The sequence below is a fragment of the Stenella coeruleoalba genome (genome assembly GCF_951394435.1).
Source record: "Stenella coeruleoalba genome assembly, contig: scaffold_147, whole genome shotgun sequence".
Lineage (NCBI taxonomy): Eukaryota > Metazoa > Chordata > Mammalia > Artiodactyla > Delphinidae > Stenella > Stenella coeruleoalba.
This window is the reverse complement of record NW_027646375.1, coordinates 366101-387002: the sequence shown is the minus strand read 5'-3', so window position 1 is coordinate 387002 and position 20902 is coordinate 366101. Positions and strand designations below refer to the sequence as shown.

General features: G+C 43.9%; 1 long non-coding RNA gene across 9 annotated transcripts in view; it reads left to right on the top strand.

The window, feature by feature from the left end:
• Positions 1–20902, top strand: part of LOC307181145 — a 730603-nt gene that overhangs the window by 448978 nt on the left and 260723 nt on the right. The window contains exon 4 of one of the 9 annotated variants that reach the window (XR_013826012.1): positions 19866–19951. The exons of the other annotated variants lie outside the window; for them this stretch is intronic. This is a non-coding gene — a long non-coding RNA (uncharacterized lncRNA). The remainder of the gene's footprint in view (positions 1–19865; positions 19952–20902) is intronic. 9 annotated transcript variants of the gene reach the window in all.

Below are 20902 nucleotides of genomic sequence, written 5' to 3'. Positions count from 1 at the left end.
ACGATAGCTGTCATTTATAACTCTGCAGGTTTGTGAATTACAGTGCCCCTGAGCTCCTTTCTTCAACTCGCTTTCTTTTGAGCTGGCCGCAACACCGCAGGATGGCTTCAGGCCCTAATCTGGTTCCGTTACGGCACGCTGAGCCTTTGGTTATTTCCTCTTCCTGGTGGGAAATGAGAGTTAAATTTGCCCGTCCAGACACCTCCAGCTAGCCTCTCATTGGTTCTCGCTATTCCTGTTCATCTTCCGCAGAAATTGCAAACTGGGCCAAACAGGAGGTTAAAGGGACTGACTCTCCAAGTGGGGAGAGTGTTAGTAAAGCGTCTGGAATGTTGCACCCGAGTACCAGGGTACGAAAACTGAGACATATTTGAACACGTCTCCCGATCACATGGTTGATCATACTCTGGGTTCCACATGCATGTGTTAGCTGAAGGAAGAATACGTAAAATCTGTGTAGTTGAAACCCGTGGAATTGGTACCATGCAATATGACTTCAAAGGTCTTCATTTGCTCACTGAACCTCTCCAATCCTATCACTGCTGCGTTTATGCCCCTGTACACATGCTTGATTCTCTTTCGGAGACATAGCAATCCATAGGTTTTAAGATACTTACTAGTCAGGTACATTCTTAGGCGTTTAATATGGGGTGTTGAGTCCATTTCGTTGAGCAAGGAGTAGCTCTTGTCTATTCCATATTTGGCTTAAGGAACTTTATCTGTGCTCATTTCAATCTCTGGTTTTATGCAGCACCCCAACTCACCTTTCCCCTTAAGCAAGCATAAGTTGGTTTTCTAAATTTGAGACCCTGTTCTGTTCTGTAATTCAGTTCCTGTGTAGCCAAGTTTACATTCCGTGTATTAGTGATATCTTATGATGTTTCTTTTTCTGTGTGACTTATTTCAGTTAGAATCATCATACCTGAATCCACTCATTGTGCTGCTAAGGGCCTGATGACACAGATTTCATTGCTGAGTGATATTGCTTTGTAAGTAAATACCACAACTTCTTTATCCATTTTTCACTTTCTGCGATGTTGAACTTGTACTGTAAACGAGGTTCTTGTAAACAGAACCGTTCGAAACTTTGGGGTGGCTGTGTCTTTTTGATTTTAAATTCCCTAAGCTATAGGACCATAAGTGGAAGTGCCCTAGGCTCTGTTGCTTTGTTTTTTAGATGTTTCAGGAAACACCATACACTTCTCCCGAGTGTTTGTTGGCAATTTATATCCCGCCCTTCAGCATAACAAGGCTCCCAGTTCTCCATGGCCTGTCCTGCCTTTCTGGATTTTACACTTTTTTCAGATGGCCCTTTTGACCGGGGGGAAGTGAGACTTCATTGTAGTGCAGATTTCCTTTGCAAGCTTGCTTGGTTGGCCAAAAAGCGCGTATGCGTTTTATCCTGAATATATTCAGGAAAAAACGCATACGCCCTTTTTGGCCAAGTGCATCATTGTGGACGTTCTGCCTCTTTTCCTATGCTTTCAATGCAATTCCAGTCTACCTCCTGAAATCGGTTTCCTGTAATTCTGCCCCGCTTTCAAGTCCTCTTGGCAGCCTTACTTCAGTCTATTTTTGGACGATAGCTGTCATTTATAACTCTGCAGGTTTCTGAATTACAGTGCCCCTGAGCTCCTTTCTTCAACTCGGTTTCTTTTGAGCTGGCCGCAACACCGCAGGATGGCTTCAGGCCCTAATCTGGTTCCGGTACGGCACGCTGAGCCTTTGGTTATTTCCTCTTACTGGTGGGAAATGAGAGTTAAATTTGCCCGTCCAGACACCTCCAGCTAGCCTCTCATTGGTTCTCGCTATTCCTGTTCATCTTCCGCAGAAATTGCAAACTGGGCCAAACAGGAGGTTAAAGGCGCTGACTCTCCAAGTGGGGAGAGTGTTAGTAAAGCGTCTGGAATGTTGCACCCGAGTACCAGGGGAGGAAAACTGAGACATATTTGAACACGTCTCCCGTTCACATGGTTGATCATACTCTGGGTTCCACATGCATGTTTTAGCTGAAGGAAGAATACCTAAAACCTGGGTAGTTGAAACCCGTGGAATGGGTACCATGCAATATGACTTCAAAGGGTCTTCATTTGCTCTCCGAACCTCTCCAATCCTATCACTGCTGCGTTTATGCCCCTGTACACATGCTTGATTCTCTTTCGGAGACATAGCAATCCATAGGTTTTAAGATACTTACTAGTCAGGTACATTCTTAGGCGTTTAATATGGGGTGTTGAGTCCATTTCGTTGAGCAAGGAGTAGCTCTTGTCTATTCCATATTTGGCTTAAGGAACTTTATCTGTGCTCATTTCAATCTCTGGTTTTATGCAGCACCCCAACTCACCTTTACCCTTAAGCAAGAATAAGTTGGTTTTCTAAATTTGAGACCCTGTTCTGTTCTGTAATTCAGTTCCTGTGTAGCCAAGTTTACATTCCGTGTATTACTGACATCTTATGATGTTTCATTTTCTGTGTGACTTATTTCAGTTAGAATCATCATACCTGAATCCACTCATTGTGCTGCTAAGGGCCTGATGACACAGATTTCATTGCTGTGTGATATTGCTTTGTAAGTAAATACCACAACTTCTTTATCCATTTTTCACTTTCTGCGATGTTGAACTTGTACTGTAAACGAGGTTCTTGTAAACAGAGCCGTTCCAAACTTTGGGGTGGCTGTGTCTTTTTGATTTTAAATTCCCTAAGCTATAGGACCATAAGTGGAAGTGCCCTAGGCTCTGTTGCTTTGTTTTTTAGATGTTTCAGGAAACACCATACACTTCTCCGGAGTGGCTGTTGGCAATTTACATCCCGCCCTTCAGCATAACAAGGCTCCCAGTTCTCCATGGCCTGTCCTGCCTTTCTGGATTTTACACTTTTTTCAGATGGCCCTTTTGACCGGGGGGAAGTGAGACTTCATTGTAGTGCAGATTTCCTTTGCAAGCTTGCTTGGTTGGCCAAAAAGGGCGTATGCGTTTTTTCCTGAATATATTCAGGAAAAAACGCATACGCCCTTTTTGGCCAAGTGCATCATTGTGGACGTTCTGCCTCTTTTCCTATGCTTTCAATGCAATTCCAGTCTACCTCCTGAAATCGGTTTCCTGCAATTCTGACCCGCTTTCAAGTCCTCTTGGCAGCCTTACTTCAGTCTATTTTTGGACGATAGCTGTCATTTATAACTCTGCAGGTTTGTGAATTACAGTGCCCCTGAGCTCCTTTCTTCAACTCGCTTTCTTGTGAGCTGGCCGCAACACCGCAGGATGGCTTCAGGCCGTAATCTGGTTCTGGCACGGCACGCTGAGCCTTTGGTTAATTCCTCTTCCTGGTGGGAAATGAGAGTTAAATTTGCCCGTCCAGACACCTCCAGCTAGCCTCTCATTGGTTCTCGCTATTCCTGTTCATCTTCCGCAGAAATTGCAAACTGGGCCAAACAGGAGGTTAAAGGGACTGACTCTCCAAGTGGGGAGAGTGTTAGTAAAGCGTCTGGAATGTTGCACCCGAGTACCAGGGTACGAAAACTGAGACATATTTGAACACGTCTCCCGATCACATGGTTGATCATACTCTAGGTTCCACATGCATGTTTTAGCTGAAGGAAGAATACCTTAAACCTGGGTAGTTGAAACCCGTGGAATGGGTACCATGCAATATGACTTCAAAGGGTCTTCATTTGCTCACCGAACCTCTCCAATCCTATCACTGCTGCGTTTATGCCCCTGTACACATGCTTGATTCTCTTTCGGAGACATAGCAATCCATAGGTTTTAAGATACTTACTAGTCAGGTACATTCTTAGGCGTTTAATATGCGGTGTTGAGTCCATTTCGTTGAGCAAGGAGTAGCTCTTGTCTATTCCATATTTGGCTTAAGGAACTTTATCTGTGCTCATTTCAATCTCTGGTTTTATGCAGCACCCCAACTCACCTTTCCCCTTAAGCAAGCATAAGTCGGTTTTCGAAATTTGAGACCCTGTTCTGTTCTGTAATTCAGTTCCTGTGTAGCCAAGTTTACATTCCGTGTATTACTGATATCTTATGATGTTTCTTTTTCTGTGTGACTTATTTCAGTTAGAATCATCATACCTGAATCCACTCATTGTGCTGCTAAGGGCCTGATGACATAGATTTCATTGCTGAGTGATATTGCTTTGTAAGTAAATACCACAACTTCTTTATCCATTTTTCACTTTCTGCGATGTTGAACTTGTACTGTAAACGAGGTTCTTGTAAACAGAGGCGTCCCAAACTTTGGGGTGGCTGTGTCTTTTTGATTTTAATTTCCCTAAGCTATAGGACCATAAGTGGAAGTGCCCTAGGCTCTGTTGCTTTGTTTTTTAGATGTTTCAGGAAACACCATAAACTTCTCCCAAGTGTCTGTTGGCAATTTACATCCCGCCCATCAGCATAACAAGGCTCCCAGTTCTCCATGGCCTGTCCTGCCTTTCTGGATTTTACACTTTTTTAAGATGGCCCTTTTGACCGGGGGTGGGGGGGAAGTGAGACTTCATTGTAGTGCAGATTTCCTTTGCAAGCTTGCTTGGTTGGCCAAAAAGGGCGTATGCGTTTTTTCCTGAATATATTCAGGAAGAAACGCATACGCCCTTTTTGGCCAAGTGCATCATTGTGGACGTTCTGCCTCTTTTCCTATGCTTTCAATGCAATTCCAGTCTACCTCCTGAAATCGGTTTCCTGCAATTCTGCCCCGCTTTCAAGTCCTCTTGGCAGCCTTACTTCAGTCTATTTTTGGACGATAGCTGTCATTTATGACTCTGCAGGTTTGTGAATTACAGTGCCCCTGAGCTCCTTTCTTCAACTCGGTTTCTTTTGAGCTGGCCGCAACACCGCAGGATGGCTTCAGGCCGTAATCTGGTTCTGGCACGGCACGCTGAGCCTTTGGTTATTTCCTCTTCCTGGTGGGAAATGAGAGTTAAATTTGCCCGTCCAGACACCTCCAGCTAGCCTCTCATTGGTTCTCGCTATTCCTGTTCATCTTCCGCAGAAATTGCAAACTGAGCCAAACAGGAGGTTAAAGGCGCTGAATCTCCAAGTGGGGAGAGTGTTAATAAAGCGTCTGGAATGTTGCACCCGAGTACCAGGGGAGGAAAACTGAGACATATTTGAACACGTCTCCCGTTCACATGGTTGATCATACTTGGGTTCCACATGCATGTTTTAGCTGAAGGAAGAATACCTTAAACCTGGAGAGTTGAGACCCGTGGAATGGGTCCCATGCAATATGACTTCAAAGGGTCTTCATTTGCTCACCGAACCTCTCCAATCCTATCACTGCTGCGTTTATGCCCCTGTACACACGCTTGATTCTCTTTTGGAGACATAGCAATCCATAGGTTTTAAGATACTTACTAGTCAGGTACATTCTTAGGCGTTTAATATGGGGTGTTGAGTCCATTTCGTTGAGCAAGGAGTAGCTCTTGTCTATTCCATATTTGGCTTAAGGAACTTTATCTGTGCTCATTTCAATCTCTGGTTTTATGCAGCACCCCAACTCACCTTTCCCCTTAAGCAAGCATAAGTTGCTTTTCTAAATTTGAGACCCTGTTCTGTTTTGGAATTCAGTTCCTGTGTAGCCAAGTTTACATTCTGTGTATTAGTGATATCTTATGATGTTTCTTTTTCTGTGTGACTTATTTCAGTTAGAATCATCGTACCTGAATCCACTCATTATGCTGCTACGGGCCTGATGACATAGATTTCATTGCTGAGTGATACTGCATTGTACGTAAGTACCACAAGTTCTTTATCCATTTTTCACTTTCTGTGATATTGAACTTGTAATGTAAACGAGGTTCTTGTAAACAGAGGCGTCCCAAACTTTGGGGTGGCTGTGTCTTTTTGATTTTAATTTCCCTAAGCTATAGGACCATAAGTGGAAGTGCCCTAGGTTCTGTTGCTTTGTTTTTTAGATGTTTCAGGAAACACCATACACTTCTCCGGAGTGTCTGTTGGCAATTTACATCCCGCCCATCAGCATAACAAGGCTCCCAGTTCTCCATGGCCTGTCCTGCCTTTCTGGATTTTACACTTTTTTCAGATGGCCCTTTTGACCGGGGGGAAGTGAGACTTCATTGTAGTGCAGATTTCCTTTGCAAGCTTGCTTGGTTGGCCAAAAAGGGCGTATGCGTTTTTTCCTGAATATATTCAGGAAAAAATGCATACGCCCTTTTTGGCCAAGTGCATCATTGTGGACGTTCTGCCTCTTTTCCTATGCTTTCAATGCAATTCCAGTCTACCTCCTGAAATCGGTTTCCTGCAATTCTGCCCCGCTTTCAAGTCCTCTTGGCAGCCTTACTTCAGTCTATTTTTGGACGATAGCTGTCATTTATAACTCTGCAGGTTTGTGAATTACAGTGCCCCTGAGCTCCTTTCTTAACTCGCGTTCTTTTGAGCTGGGCGCAACACCGCAGGATGGCTTTAGGCCCTAATCTGGTTCTGGCATGGCACGCTGAGCCTTTGGTTAATTCCTCTTCCTGATAGGAAATGAGAGTTAAATTTGCCCGTCCAGACACCTCCAGCTAGTCTCCATTGGTTCTCGCTATTCCTGTTCATCTTCCGCAGAAATTGCAAACTGGGCCAAACAGGAGGTTAAAGGGACTGACTCTCCAAGTCGGGAGAGTGTTAGTAAAGCGTCTGGAATGTTGCACCCGAGTACCAGGGTACGAAAACTGAGACATATTTGAACACGTCTCCCGATCACATGGTTGATCATACTCTAGGTTCCACATGCATGTTTTAGCTGAAGGAAGAATACCTTAAACCTGGGTAGTTGAAACCCGTGGAATGGGTACCATGCAATATGACTTCAAAGGGTCTTCATTTGCTCACCGAACCTCTCCAATCCTATCACTGCTGCGCTTATGCCCCTGTACACATGCTTGATTCTCTTTTGGAGACATAGCAATCCATAGGTTTTAAGATACTTACAAGTCAGGTACATTCTTAGGCGTTTAATATGCGGTGTTGAGTCCATTTCGTTGAGCAAGGAGTAGCTCTTGTCTATTCCATATTTGGCTTAAGGAACTTTATCTGTGCTCATTTCAATCTCTGGTTTTATGCAGCACCCCAACTCACCTTTCCCCTTAAGCAAGCATAAGTTGGTTTTCTAAATTTGAGACCCTGTTCTGTTCTGTAATTCAGTTCCTGTGTAGCCAAGTTTACATTCCGTGTATTACTGATATCTTATGATGTTTCTTTTTCTGTGTGACTTATTTCAGTTAGAATCATCATACCTGAATCCACTCATTGTGCTGCTAAGGGCCTGATGACACAGATTTCATTGCTGAGTGATACTGCATTGTAAGTAAATATCACAAGTTCTTTATCCATTTTTCACTTTCTGCGATGTTGAACTTGTACTGTAAATGAGGTTCTTGTAAACAGAGGCGTCCCAAACTTTGGGGTGGCTGTGTCTTTTTGATTTTAATTTCCCTAAGCTATAGGACCATAAGTGGAAGTGCCCTAGGTTCTGTTGCTTTGTTTTTTAGATGTTTCAGGAAACACCATACACTTCTCCCGAGTGGTTGTTGGCAATTTACATCCCGCCCATCAGCATAACAAGGCTCCCAGTTCTCCATGGCCTGTCCTGCCTTTCTGGATTTTACACTTTTTTCAGATGGCCCTTTTGACCAGGGGGAAGTGAGACTTCATTGTAGTGCAGATTTCCTTTGCAAGCTTGCTTGGTTGGCCAAAAAGGGCATATGTGTTTTTTCCTGAATATATTCAGGAAAAAACGCATACGCCCTTTTTGGCCAAGTGCATCATTGTGGACGTTCTGCCTCTTTTCCTATGCTTTCAATGCAATTCCAGTCTACCTCCTGAAATCGGTTTCCTGCAATTCTGCCCCGCTTTCAAGTCCTCTTGGCAGCCTTACTTCAGTCTATTTTTGGACGATAGCTGTCATTTATAACTCTGCAGGTTTGTGAATTACAGTGCCCCTGAGCTCCTTTCTTCAACTCGCTTTCTTGTGAGCTGGCCGCAACACCGCAGGATGGCTTCAGGCCCTAATCTGGTTCCGGCACGGCACGCTGAGCCTTTGGTTAATTCCTCTTCCTGGTGGGAAATGAGAGTTAAATTTGCCCGTCCAGACACCTCCAGCTAGTCTCTCATTGGTTCTCGCTATTCCTGTTCATCTTCCGCAGAAATTGCAAACTGGGCCAATCAGGAGGTTAAAGACACTGACCCTCCAAGTCGGGAGAGTGTTAGTAAAGCGTCTGGAATGTTGCACCCGAGTACCAGGGTACGAAAACTGAGACATATTTGAACACGTTTCCCGATCACATGGTTGATCATACTCTGGGTTCCACATGCATGTTTTAGCTGAAGGAAGAATACCTAAAACCTGGGTAGTTGAAACCCGTGGAATGGGTACCATGCAATATGACTTCAAAGGGTCTTCATTTGCTCACCGAACCTCTCCAATCCTATCACTGCTGCGTTTATGCCCCTGTACACATGCTTGATTCTCTTTCGGAGACATAGCAATCCATAGGTTTTAAGATACTTACTAGTCAGGTACATTCTTAGGCGTTTAATATGCGGTGTTGAGTCCATTTCGTTGAGCAAGGAGTAGCTCTTGTCTATTCCATATTTGGCTTAAGGAACTTTATCTGTGCTCATTTCAATCTCTGGTTTTATGCAGCACCCCAACTCACCTTTCCCCTTAAGCAAGCATAAGTTGGTTTTCTAAATTTGAGAACCTGTTCTGTTTTGGAATTCAGTTCCTGTGTAGCCAAGTTTACATTCCGTGTATTAGTGATATCTTATGATGTTTCTTTTTCTGTGTGACTTATTTCAGTTAGAATCATCGTACCTGAATCTACTCATTATGCTGCTACGGGCCTGATGACATAGATTTCATTGCTGAGTGATACTGCATTGTACGTAAGTACCACAAGTTGTTTATCCATTTTTCACTTTCTGCGATGTTGAACTTGTACTATAAACGAGGTTCTTGTAAACAGAGCCGTTCCAAACTTTGGGGTGGCTGTGTCTTTTTGATTTTAATTTCCCTAAGCTATAGGACCATAAGTGGAAGTGCCCTAGGCTCTGTTGCTTTGTTTTGTAGATGTTTCAGGAAACACCATACACTTCTCCCGAGTGTCTGTTGGCAATTTACATCCCGCCCATCAGCATAACAAGGCTCCCAGTTCTCCATGGCCTGTTGCCTTTCTGGATTTTACACTTTTTTCAGATGGCCCTTTTGACCGGGGGGAAGTGAGACTTCATTGTAGTGCAGATTTCCTTTGCAAGCTTGCTTGGTTGGCCAAAAAGGGCGTATGCGTTTTTTCCTGAATATATTCAGGAAAAAACGCATACGCCCTTTTTGGCCAAGTGCATCATTGTGGACGTTCTGCCTCTTTTCCTATGCTTTCAATGCAATTCCAGTCTACCTCCTGAAATCGGTTTCCTGCAATTCTGCCCCGCTTTCAAGTCCTCTTGGCAGCCTTACTTCAGTCTATTTTTGGACGATAGCTGTCATTTATAACTCTGCAGGTTTGTGAATTACAGTGCCCCTGAGCTCCTTTCTTCAACTCGCTTTCTTGTGAGCTGGCCGCAACACCGCAGGATGGCTTCAGGCCCTAATCTGGTTCCGGCACGGCACGCTGAGCCTTTGGTTAATTCCTCTTCCTGGTGGGAAATGAGAGTTAAATTTACCCGTCCAGACACCTCCAGCTAGTCTCTCATTGGTTCTCGCTATTCCTGTTCATCTTCCGCAGAAATTGCAAACTGGGCCAAACAGGAGGTTAAAGACACTGACTCTCCAAGTCGCGAGAGTGTTAGTAAAGCGTCTGGAATGTTGCACCCGAGTACCAGGGTACGAAAACTGAGACATATTTGAACACGTCTCCCGATCACATGGTTGATCATACTCTGGGTTCCACATGCATGTTTTAGCTGAAGGAAGAATACCTAAAACCTGGGTAGTTGAAACCCGTGGAATGGGTACCATGCAATATGACTTCAAAGGGTCTTCATTTGCTCACCAAACCTCTCCAATCCTATCACTGCTGCGTTTATGCCCCTGTACACATGCTTGATTCTCTTTCGGAGACATAGCAATCCATAGGTTTTAAGATACTTACTAGTCAGGTACATTCTTAGGCGTTTAATATGCGGTGTTGAGTCCATTTCGTTGAGCAAGGAGTAGCTCTTGTCTATTCCATATTTGGCTTAAGGAACTTTATCTGTGCTCATTTCAATCTCTGGTTTTATGCAGCAACCCAACTCACCTTTCCCCTTAAGCAAGCATAAGTTGGTTTTCTAAATTTGAGAACCTGTTCTGTTTTGGAATTCAGTTCCTGTGTAGCCAAGTTTACATTCTGTGTATTACTGATATCTTATGATGTTTCTTTTTCTGTGTGACTTATTTCAGTTAGAATCATCATACCTGAATCCACTCATTGTGCTGCTAAGGGCCTGATGACACAGATTTCATTGCTGAGTGATACTGCTTTGTAAGTAAATACCACAAGTTCTTTATCCATTTTCCACTTTCTGCAATGTTGAACTTGTACTGTAAACGAGGTTCTTGTAAACAGAGCCGTTCCAAACTTTGGGGTGGCTGTGTCTTTTTGATTTTAATTTCCCTAAGCTATAGGACCATAAGTGGAAGTGCCCTAGGTTCTGTTGCTTTGTTTTTTAGATGTTTCAGGAAACACCATACACTTCTCCCGAGTGGTTGTTGGCAATTTACATCCCGCCCATCAGCATAACAAGGCTCCCAGTTCTCCATGGCCTGTCCTGCCTTTCTGGATTTTACACTTTTTTCAGATGGCCGTTTTGACCGGGGGGAAGTGAGACTTCATTGTAGTGCAGATTTCCTTTGCAAGCTTGCTTGGTTGGTCAAAAAGGGCGTATGCGTTTTTTCCTGAATATATTCAGGAAAAAACGCATACACCATTTTTGGCCAAGTGCATCATTGTGGACGTTCTGCCTCTTTTCCTATGCTTTAAATGCAATTCCAGTCTACCTCCTGAAATCGGTTTCCTGCAATTCTGCCCCGCTTTCAAGTCCTCTTGGCAGCCTTACTTCAGTCTATTTTTGGACGATAGCTGTCATTTATAACTCTGCAGGTTTGTGAATTACAGTGCCCCTGAGCTCCTTTCTTCAACTCGCTTTCTTGTGACCTGGCCGCAACACCGCAGGATGGCTTCAGGCCCTAATTTTGTTCCGGCCCGGCATGCTGAGCCTTTGGTTAATTCCTCTTCCTGGTGGGAAATGAGAGTTAAATTTGCCCGTCCAGACACCTCCAGCTAGCCTCTCATTGGTTCTCGCTATTCCTGTTCATCTTCCGCAGAAATTGCAAACTGGGCCAAACAGGAGGTTAAAGGGACTGACTCTCCAAGTCGGGAGAGTGTTAGTAAAGCATCTGGAATGTTGCACCCGAGGACCAGGGGAGGAAAACTGAGACATATTTGAACACGTCTCCCGTTCACATGGTTGATCATACTCTAGGTTCCACATGCATGTTTTAGCTGAAGGAAGAATACCTTAAACCTGGAGAGTTGAGACCCGTGTAATGGGTACCATGCAATATGACTTCAAAGGGTCTTCATTTGCTCACCGAACCTCTCCAATCCTATCACTGCTGCGTTTATGCCCCTGTACACATGCTTGATTCTCTTTCGGAGACATAGCAATCCATAGGTTTTAAGATACTTACTAGTCAGGTACATTCTTAGGTGTTTAATATGCGGTGTTGAGTCCATTTCATTGAGCAAGGAGTAGCTCTTGTCTATTCAATATTTGACTTAAGGAACTTTATCTGTGCTCATTTCAATCTCTGGTTTTATGCAGCACCCCAACTCACCTTTACCCTTAAGCAAGCATAAGTTGGTTTTCTAAATTTGAGACCCTGTTCTGTTCTGTAATTCAGTTCCTGTGTAGCCAAGTTTACATTCCGTGTATTAGTGATATCTTATGATGTTTCTTTTTCTGTGTGACTTATTTCAGTTAGAATCATCGTACCTGAATCCACTCATTATGCTGCTACGGGCCTGATGACATAGATTTCGTTGCTGAGTGATACCGCATTGTACGTAAGTACCACAAGTTCTTTATCCATTTTTCACTTTCTGTGATATTGAACATGTACGGTAAACGAGGTTCTTGTAAACGGAGGCGTCCCAAACTTTGGGGTGGCTGTGTCTTTTTGATTTTAATTTCCCTAAGCTATAGGACCATAAGTGGAAGTGCCCTAGGCTCTGTTGCTTTGTTTTTTAGATGTTTCAGGAAACACCATACACTTCTCCCGAGTGGTTGTTGGCAATTTACATCCCACCCATCAGCATAACAAGGCTCCCAGTTCTCCATGGCCTGTCCTGCCTTTCTGGATTTTACACTTTTTTCAGATGGCCCTTTTGACCGGGGGGAAGTGAGACTTCATTGTAGTGCAGATTTCCTTTGCAAGCTTGCTTGGTTGGCCAAAAAGGGCGTATGCGTTTTTTCCTGAATATATTCAGGAAAAAACGCATACGCCCTTTTTGGCCAAGTGCATCATTGTGGACGTTCTGCCTCTTTTCCTATGCTTTCAATGCAATTCCAGTCTACCTCCTGAAATCGGTTTCCTGCAATTCTGCCCCGCTTTCAAGTCCTCTTGGCAGCCTTACTTCAGTCTATTTTTGGACGATAGCTGTCATTTATAACTCTGCAGGTTTGTGAATTACAGTGCCCCTGAGCTCCTTTCTTCAACTTGCTTTCTTGTGACCTGGCCGCAACACAGCAGGATGGCTTCAGGCCCTAATCTGGTTCCGGTACGGCACGCTGAGCCTTTGGTTATTTCCTCTTCCTGGTGGGAAATGAGAGTTAAATTTGCCCGTCCAGACACCTCCAGCTAGTCTCTCATTGGTTCTCGCTATTCCTGTTCATCTTCCGCAGAAATTGCAAACCGGGCCAAACAGGAGATTAAAGGCGCTGACTCTCCAAGTGGGGAGAGTGTTAGTAAAGCGTCTGGAATGTTGCACCCGAGTACCAGGGGAGGAAAACTGTGATATATTTGAACACGTCTCCCGTTCACATGGTTGATCATACTTGTGTTCCACATGCATGTTTTAGCTGAAGGAAGAATACCTTAAACCTGGAGAGTTAAGACCCGTGTAATTGGTACCATGCAATATGACTTCAAAGGGTCTTCATTTGCTCACCGAACCTCTCCAATCCTATCACTGCTGCGTTTATGCCCCTGTACACACGCTTGATTCTCTTTTGGAGACATAGCAATCCATAGGTTTTAAGATACTTACTAGTCAGGTACATTCTTAGGCGTTTAATATGGGGTGTTGAGTCCATTTCGTTGAGCAAGGAGTAGCTCTTGTCTATTCCATATTTGACTTAAGGAACTTTATCTGTGCTCATTTCAATCTCTGGTTTTATGCAGCACCCCAACTCACCTTTACCCTTAAGCAAGCATAAGTTGGTTTTCTAAATTTGAGACCCTGTTCTGTTCTGTAATTCAGTTCCTGTGTAGCCAAGTTTACATTCCATGTATTACTGATATCTTATGATGTTTCTTTTTCTGTGTGACTTACTTCAGTTAGAATCATCATACCTGAATCCACTCATTGTGCTGCTAAGGGCCTGATGACATAGATTTCATTGCTGAGTGATATTGCTTTGTAAGTAAATACCACAACTTCTTTATCCATTTTTCACTTTCTGCGATGTTGAACTTGTACTGTAAACGAGGTTCTTGTAAACAGAGCCGTTCCAAACTTTGGGGTGGCTGTGTCTTTTTGATTTTAATTTCCCTAAGCTATAGGACCATAAGTGGAAGTGCCCTAGGCTCTGTTGCTTTGTTTTTTAGATGTTTCTGGAAACACTATACACTTCTCCGAGTGGTTGTTGGCAATTTACGTCCCGCCCATCAGCATAACAAGGCTCCCAGTTCTCCATGGCCTGTCCTGCCTTTCTGGATTTTACACTTTTTTCAGATGGCCCTTTTGACCGGGGGGAAGTGAGACTTCATTGTAGTGCAGATTTCCTTTGCAAGCTTGCTTGGTTGGCCAAAAAGGGCGTATGCGTTTTTTCCTGAATATATTCAGGAAAAAACGCATACGCCCTTTTTGGCCAAGTGCATCATTGTGGACGTTCTGCCTCTTTTCCTATGCTTTCAATGCAATTCCAGTCTACCTCCTGAAATCGGTTTCCTGCAATTCTGCCCCGCTTTCAAGTCCTCTTGGCAGCCTTACTTCAGTCTATTTTTGGACGATAGCTGTCATTTATAACTCTGCAGGTTTGTGAATTACAGTGCCCCTGAGCTCCTTTCTTCAACTCGCTTTCTTGTGACCTGGCCGCAACACCGCAGGATGGCTTCAGGCCCTAATCTGGTTCCGGCCCGGCATGCTGAGCCTTTGGTTAATTCCTCTTCCTGGTGGGAAATGAGAGTTAAATTTGCCCGTCCAGACACCTCCAGCTAGCCTCTCATTGGTTCTCGCTATTCCTGTTCATCTTCCGCAGAAATTGCAAACTGGGCCAAACAGGAGGTTAAAGGGACTGACTCTCCAAGTGGGGAGAGTGTTAGTAAAGCGTCTGGAATGTTGCACCCGAGTACCAGGGGAGGAAAACTGAGACATATTTGAACACGTCTCCCGTTCACATGGTTGATCATACTCTGGGTTCCACATGCATGTTTTAGCTGAAGGAAGAATACCTTAAACCTGGAGAGTTGAGACCCGTGGAATGGGTACCATGCAATATGACTTCAAAGGGTCTTCATTTGCTCACCGAACCTCTCCAATCCTATCACTGCTGCGTTTATGCCCCTGTACACATGCTTGATTCTCTTTCGGAGACATAGCAATCCATAGGTTTTAAGATACTTACTAGTCAGGTACATTCTTAGGTGTTTAATATGCGGTGTTGAGTCCATTTCATTGAGCAAGGAGTAGCTCTTGTCTATTCAATATTTGACTTAAGGAACTTTATCTGTGCTCATTTCAATCTCTGGTTTTATGCAGCACCCCAACTCACCTTTACCCTTAAGCAAGCATAAGTTGGTTTTCTAAATTTGAGACCCTGTTCTGTTCTGTAATTCAGTTCCTGTGTAGCCAAGTTTACATTCCGTGTATTAGTGATATCTTATGATGTTTCTTTTTCTGTGTGACTTATTTCAGTTAGAATCATCGTACCTGAATCCACTCATTATGCTGCTACGGGCCTGATGACATAGATTTCATTGCTGAGTGATACTGCATTGTACGTAAGTACCACAAGTTCTTTATCCATTTTTCACTTTCTGTGATATTGAACATGTACGGTAAACGAGGTTCTTGTAAACGGAGGCGTCCCAAACTTTGGGGTGGCTGTGTCTTTTTGATTTTAATTTCCCTAAGCTATAGGACCATAAGTGGAAGTGCCCTAGGCTCTGTTGCTTTGTTTTTTAGATGTTTCAGGAAACACAATACACTTCTCCCGAGTGGTTGTTGGCAATTTACATCCCGCCCATCAGCATAACAAGGCTCCCAGTTCTCCATGGCCTGTCCTGCCTTTCTGGATTTTACACATTTTTCAGATGGCCCTTTTGACCGGGGGGAAGTGAGACTTCATTGTAGTGCAGATTTCCTTTGCAAGCTTGCTTGGTTGGCCAAAAAGGGCGTATGCGTTTTTTCCTGAATATATTCAGGAAAAAACGCATACGCCCTTTTTGGCCAAGTGCATCATTGTGGACGTTCTGCCTCTTTTCCTATGCTTTCAATGCAATTCCAGTCTACCTCCTGAAATCGGTTTCCTGCAATTCTGCCCCGCTTTCAAGTCCTCTTGGCAGCCTTACTTCAGTCTATTTTTGGACGATAGCTGTCATTTATAACTCTGCAGGTTTGTGAATTACAGTGCCCCTGAGCTCCTTTCTTCAACTTGCTTTCTTGTGACCTGGCCGCAACACCGCAGGATGGCTTCAGGCCCTAATCTGGTTCCGGCACGGCACGCTGAGCCTTTGCTTATTTCCTCTTCCTGGTGGGAAATGAGAGTTAAATTTGCCCGTCCAGACACCTCCAGCTAGCCTCTCATTGGTTCTCGCTATTCCTGTTCATCTTCCGCAGAAATTGCAAACCGGGCCAAACAGGAGGTTAAAGGCGCTGACTCTCCAAGTGGGGAGAGTGTTAGTAAAGCGTCTGGAATGTTGCACCCGAGTACCAGGGGAGGAAAACTGAGACATATTTGAACACGTCTCCCGTTCACATGGTTGATCATACTTGGGTTCCACATGCATGTTTTAGCTGAAGGAAGAATACCTTAAACCTGGAGAGTTAAGACCCGTGTAATTGGTACCATGCAATATGACTTCAAAGGGTCTTCATTTGCTCACCGAACCTCTCCAATCCTATCACTGCTGCGTTTATGCCTCTGTACACACGCTTGATTCTCTTTTGGAGACATAGCAATCCATAGGTTTTAAGATACTTACTAGTCAGGTACATTCTTAGGCGTTTAATATGGGGTGTTGAGTCCATTTCGTTGAGCAAGGAGTAGCTCTTGTCTATTCCATATTTGACTTAAGGAACTTTATCTGTGCTCATTTCAATCTCTGGTTTTATGCAGCACCCCAACTCACCTTTCCCCTTAAGCAAGAATAAGTTGGTTTTCTAAATTTGAGACCCTGTTCTGTTCTGTAATTCAGTTCCTGTGTAGCCAAGTTTACATTCCGTGTATTACTGATATCTTATGATGTTTCTTTTTCTGTGTGACTTACTTCAGTTAGAATCATCATACCTGAATCCACTCATTGTGCTGCTAAGGGCCTGATGACATAGATTTCATTGCTGAGTGATATTGCTTTGTAAGTAAATACCACAACTTCTTTATCCATTTTTCACTTTCTGCGATGTTGAACTTGTACTGTAAACGAGGTTCTTGTAAACAGAGCCGTTCCAAACTTTGGGGTGGCTGTGTCTTTTTGATTTTAATTTCCCTAAGCTATAGGACCGTAAGTGGAAGTGCCCTAGGTTCTGTTGCTTTGTTTTTTAGATGTTTCAGGAAACACCATACACTTCTCCCGAGTGGTTGTTGGCAATTTACATCCCGCCCATCAGCATAACAAGGCTCCCAGTTCTCCATGGCCTGTCCTGCCTTTCTGGATTTTACACTTTTTTCAGATGGCCCTTTTGACTGGGGGGAAGTGAGACTTCATTGTAGTGCAGATTTCCTTTGCAAGCTTGCTTGGTTGGCCAAAAAGGGCGTATGCGTTTTTTCCTGAATATATTCAGGAAAAAACGCATACACCCTTTTTGGCCAAGTGCATCATTGTGGACGTTCTGCCTCTTTTCCTATGCTTTCAATGCAATTTCAATCTACCTCCTGAAATCGGTTTCCTGCAATTCTGCCCCGTTTTCAAGTCCTCTTGGCAGCCTTACTTCAGTCTATTTTTGGACGATAGCTGTCATTTATAACTCTGCAGGTTTGTGAATTACAGTGCCCCTGAGCTCCTTTCTTCAACTCGCTTTCTTGTGACCTGGCCGCAACACCGCAGGATGGCTTCAGGCCCTAATCTGGTTCCGGCCCGGCATGCTGAGCCTTTGGTTAATTCCTCTTCCTGGTGGGAAATGACAGTTAAATTTGCCCGTCCAGACACCTCCAGCTAGCCTCTCATTGGTTCTCGCTATTCCTGTTCATCTTCCGCAGAAATTGCAAACTGGGCCAAACAGGAGGTTAAACGGACTGACTCTCCAAGTGGGGAGAGTGTTAGTAAAGCGTCTGGAATGTTGCACCCGAGTACCAGGGGAGGAAAACTGAGACATATTTGAACACGTCTCCCGATCACATGGTTGATCATACTCTAGGTTCCACATGCATGTTTTAGCTGAAGGAAGAATACCTGAAACCTGGGTAGTTGAAACCCTTGGAATGGGTACCATGCAATATGATTTCAAAGGGTCTTCATTTGCTCACCGAACCTCTCCAATCCTATCACTGCTGCGTTTATGCCCCTGTACACATGCTTGATTCTCTTTCGGAGACATAGCAATCCATAGGTTTTAAGATACTTACAAGTCAGGTACATTCTTAGGCGTTTAATATGCGGTGTTGAGTCCATTTCGTTGAGCAAGGAGTAGCTCTTGTCTATTCCATATTTGGCTTAAGGAACTTTATCTGTGCTCATTTCAATCTCTGGTTTTATGCAGCACCCCAACTCACCTTTACCCTTAAGCAAGCATAAGTTGTTTTTCTAAATTTGAGACACTGTTCTGTTCTGTAATTCAGTTCCTGTGTAGCCAAGTTTCCATTCCGTGTATTACTGATATCTTATGATGTTTCTTTTTCTGTGTGACTTATTTCAGTTAGAATCATCATACCTGAATCCACTCATTGTGCTGCTAAGGGCCTGATGACATAGATTTCATTGCTGAGTGATATTGCTTTGTAAGTGAATACCACAACTTCTTTATCCATTTTTCACTTTCTGCGATGTTGAACTTGTACTGTAAACGAGGTTCTTGTAAACAGAGCCGTTCCAAACTTTGGGGTGGCTGTGTCTTTTTGATTTTAATTTCCCTAAGCTATAGGACCATAAGTGGAAGTGCCCTAGGCTCTGTTGCTTTGTTTTTTAGATGTTTCTGGAAACACTATACACTTCTCCGAGTGGTTGTTGGCAATTTACGTCCCGCCCATCAGCATAACAAGGCTCCCAGTTCTCCATGGCCTGTCCTGGCTTTCTGGATTTTACACTTTTTTCAGATGGCCCTTTTGACCGGGGGGAAGTGAGACTTCATTGTAGTGCAGATTTCCTTTGCAAGCTTGCTTGGTTGGCCAAAAAGGGCGTATGCGTTTTTTCCTGAATATATTCAGGAAAAAACGCATACGCCCTTTTTGGCCAAGTGCATCATTGTGGACGTTCTGCCTCTTTTCCTATGCTTTCAATGCAATTCCAGTCTACCTCCTGAAATCGGTTTCCTGCAATTCTGCCCCGCTTTCAACTCCTCTTGGCAGCCTTACCTCAGTATATTTTTGGACGATAGCTGTCATTTATAACTCTGCAGGTTTGTGAATTACAGTGCCCCTGAGCTCCTTTCTTCAACTCGCTTTCTTGTGACCTGGCCGCAACACCGCAGGATGGCTTCAGGCCCTAATCTGGTTCCGGTACGGCACGCTGAGCCTTTGGTTATTTCCTCTTCCTGGTGGGAAATGAGAGTTAAATTTGCCCGTCCAGACACCTCCAGCTAGTCTCTCATTGGTTCTCGCTATTCCCTGTTCATCTTCCGCAGAAATTGCAAACTGGGCCAAACAGGAGGTTAAAGGCGCTGACTCTCCAAGTGGGGAGAGTGTTAGTAAAGGGTCTGGAATATTGCACCCGAGTACCAGGGGAGGAAAACTGAGACATATTTGAACACGTCTCGCGTTCACATGGTTGATCATACTTGGGTTGCACATGCATGTTTTAGCTGAAGGAAGAATACCTTAAACCTGGAGAGTTGAGACCCGTGTAATGGGTACCATGCAATATGACTTCAAAGGGTCTTCATTTGCTCACCGAACCTCTCCAATCCTATCACTGCTGCATTTATACCCCTGTACACATGCTTGATTCTCTTTCGGAGACATAGCAATCCATAGGTTTTAAGATACTTACTAGTCAGGTACATTCTTAGGCGTTTAATATGCGGTGTTGAGTCCATTTCGTTGAGCAAGGAGTAGCTCTTGTCTATTCCATATTTGGCTTAAGGAACTTTATCTGTGCTCATTTCAATCTCTGGTTTTATGCAGCACCCCAACTCACCTTTACCCTTAAGCAAGCATAAGTTGGTTTTCTAAATTTGAGAACCTGTTCTGTTTTGGAATTCAATTCCTGTGTAGCCACGTTTACATTCCGTGTATTACTGATATCTTATGATGTTTCTTTTTCTGTGTGACTTATTTCAGTTAGAATCATCGTACCTGAATCTACTCATTATGCTGATACGGGCCTGATGACATAGATTTCATTGCTGAGTGATACTGCATTGTACGTAAGTACCACAAGTTCTTTATCCATTTTTCACTTTCTGCGATGTTGAACTTGTACTGTAAACGAGGTTCTTGTAAACAGAGGCGTCCCAAACTTTGGGGTTGCTGTGTCTTTTTGATTTTAATTTCCCTAAGCTATAGGACCATAAGTGGAAGTGCCCTAGGCTCTGTTGCTTTGTTTTTTAGATGTTTCAGGAAACACCATACACTTCTCCCAAGTGTCTGTTGGCAATTTACATCCCGCCCATCAGCATAACAAGGCTCCCAGTTCTCCATGGCCTGTTGCCTTTCTGGATTTTACACTTTTTTCAGATGGCCCTTTTGACCGGGGGGAAGTGAGACTTCATTGTAGTGCACATTTCCTTTGCAAGCTTGCTTGGTTGGCCAAAAAGGGCGTATGCGTTTTTTCCTGAATATATTCAGGAAAAAACGCATACGCCCTTTTTGGCCAAGTGCATCATTGTGGACGTTCTGCCTCTTTTCCTATGCTTTCAATGCAATTCCAGTCTACCTCCTGAAATCGGTTTCCTGCAATTCTGCCCCGCTTTCAAGTACTCTTGGCAGCCTTACTTCAGTCTATTTTTGGACGATAGCTGTCATTTATAACTCTGCAGGTTTGTGAATTACAGTGCCCCTGAGCTCCTTTCTTCAACTCGCTTTCTTGTGAGCTGGCCGCAACACCGCAGGATGGCTTCAGGCCCTAATCTGGTTCCGGCACGGCACGCTGAGCCTTTGGTTAATTCCTCTTCCTGGTGGGAAATGAGAGTTAAATTTGCCCGTCCAGACACCTCCAGCTAGTCTCTCATTGGTTCTCGCTATTCCTGTTCATCTTCCGCAGAAATTGCAAACTGGGCCAAACAGGAGGTTAAAGACACTGACTCTCCAAGTCGGGAGAGTGTTAGTAAAGCGTCTGGATTGTTGCACCCGAGTACAAGGGGAGGAAAACTGAGACA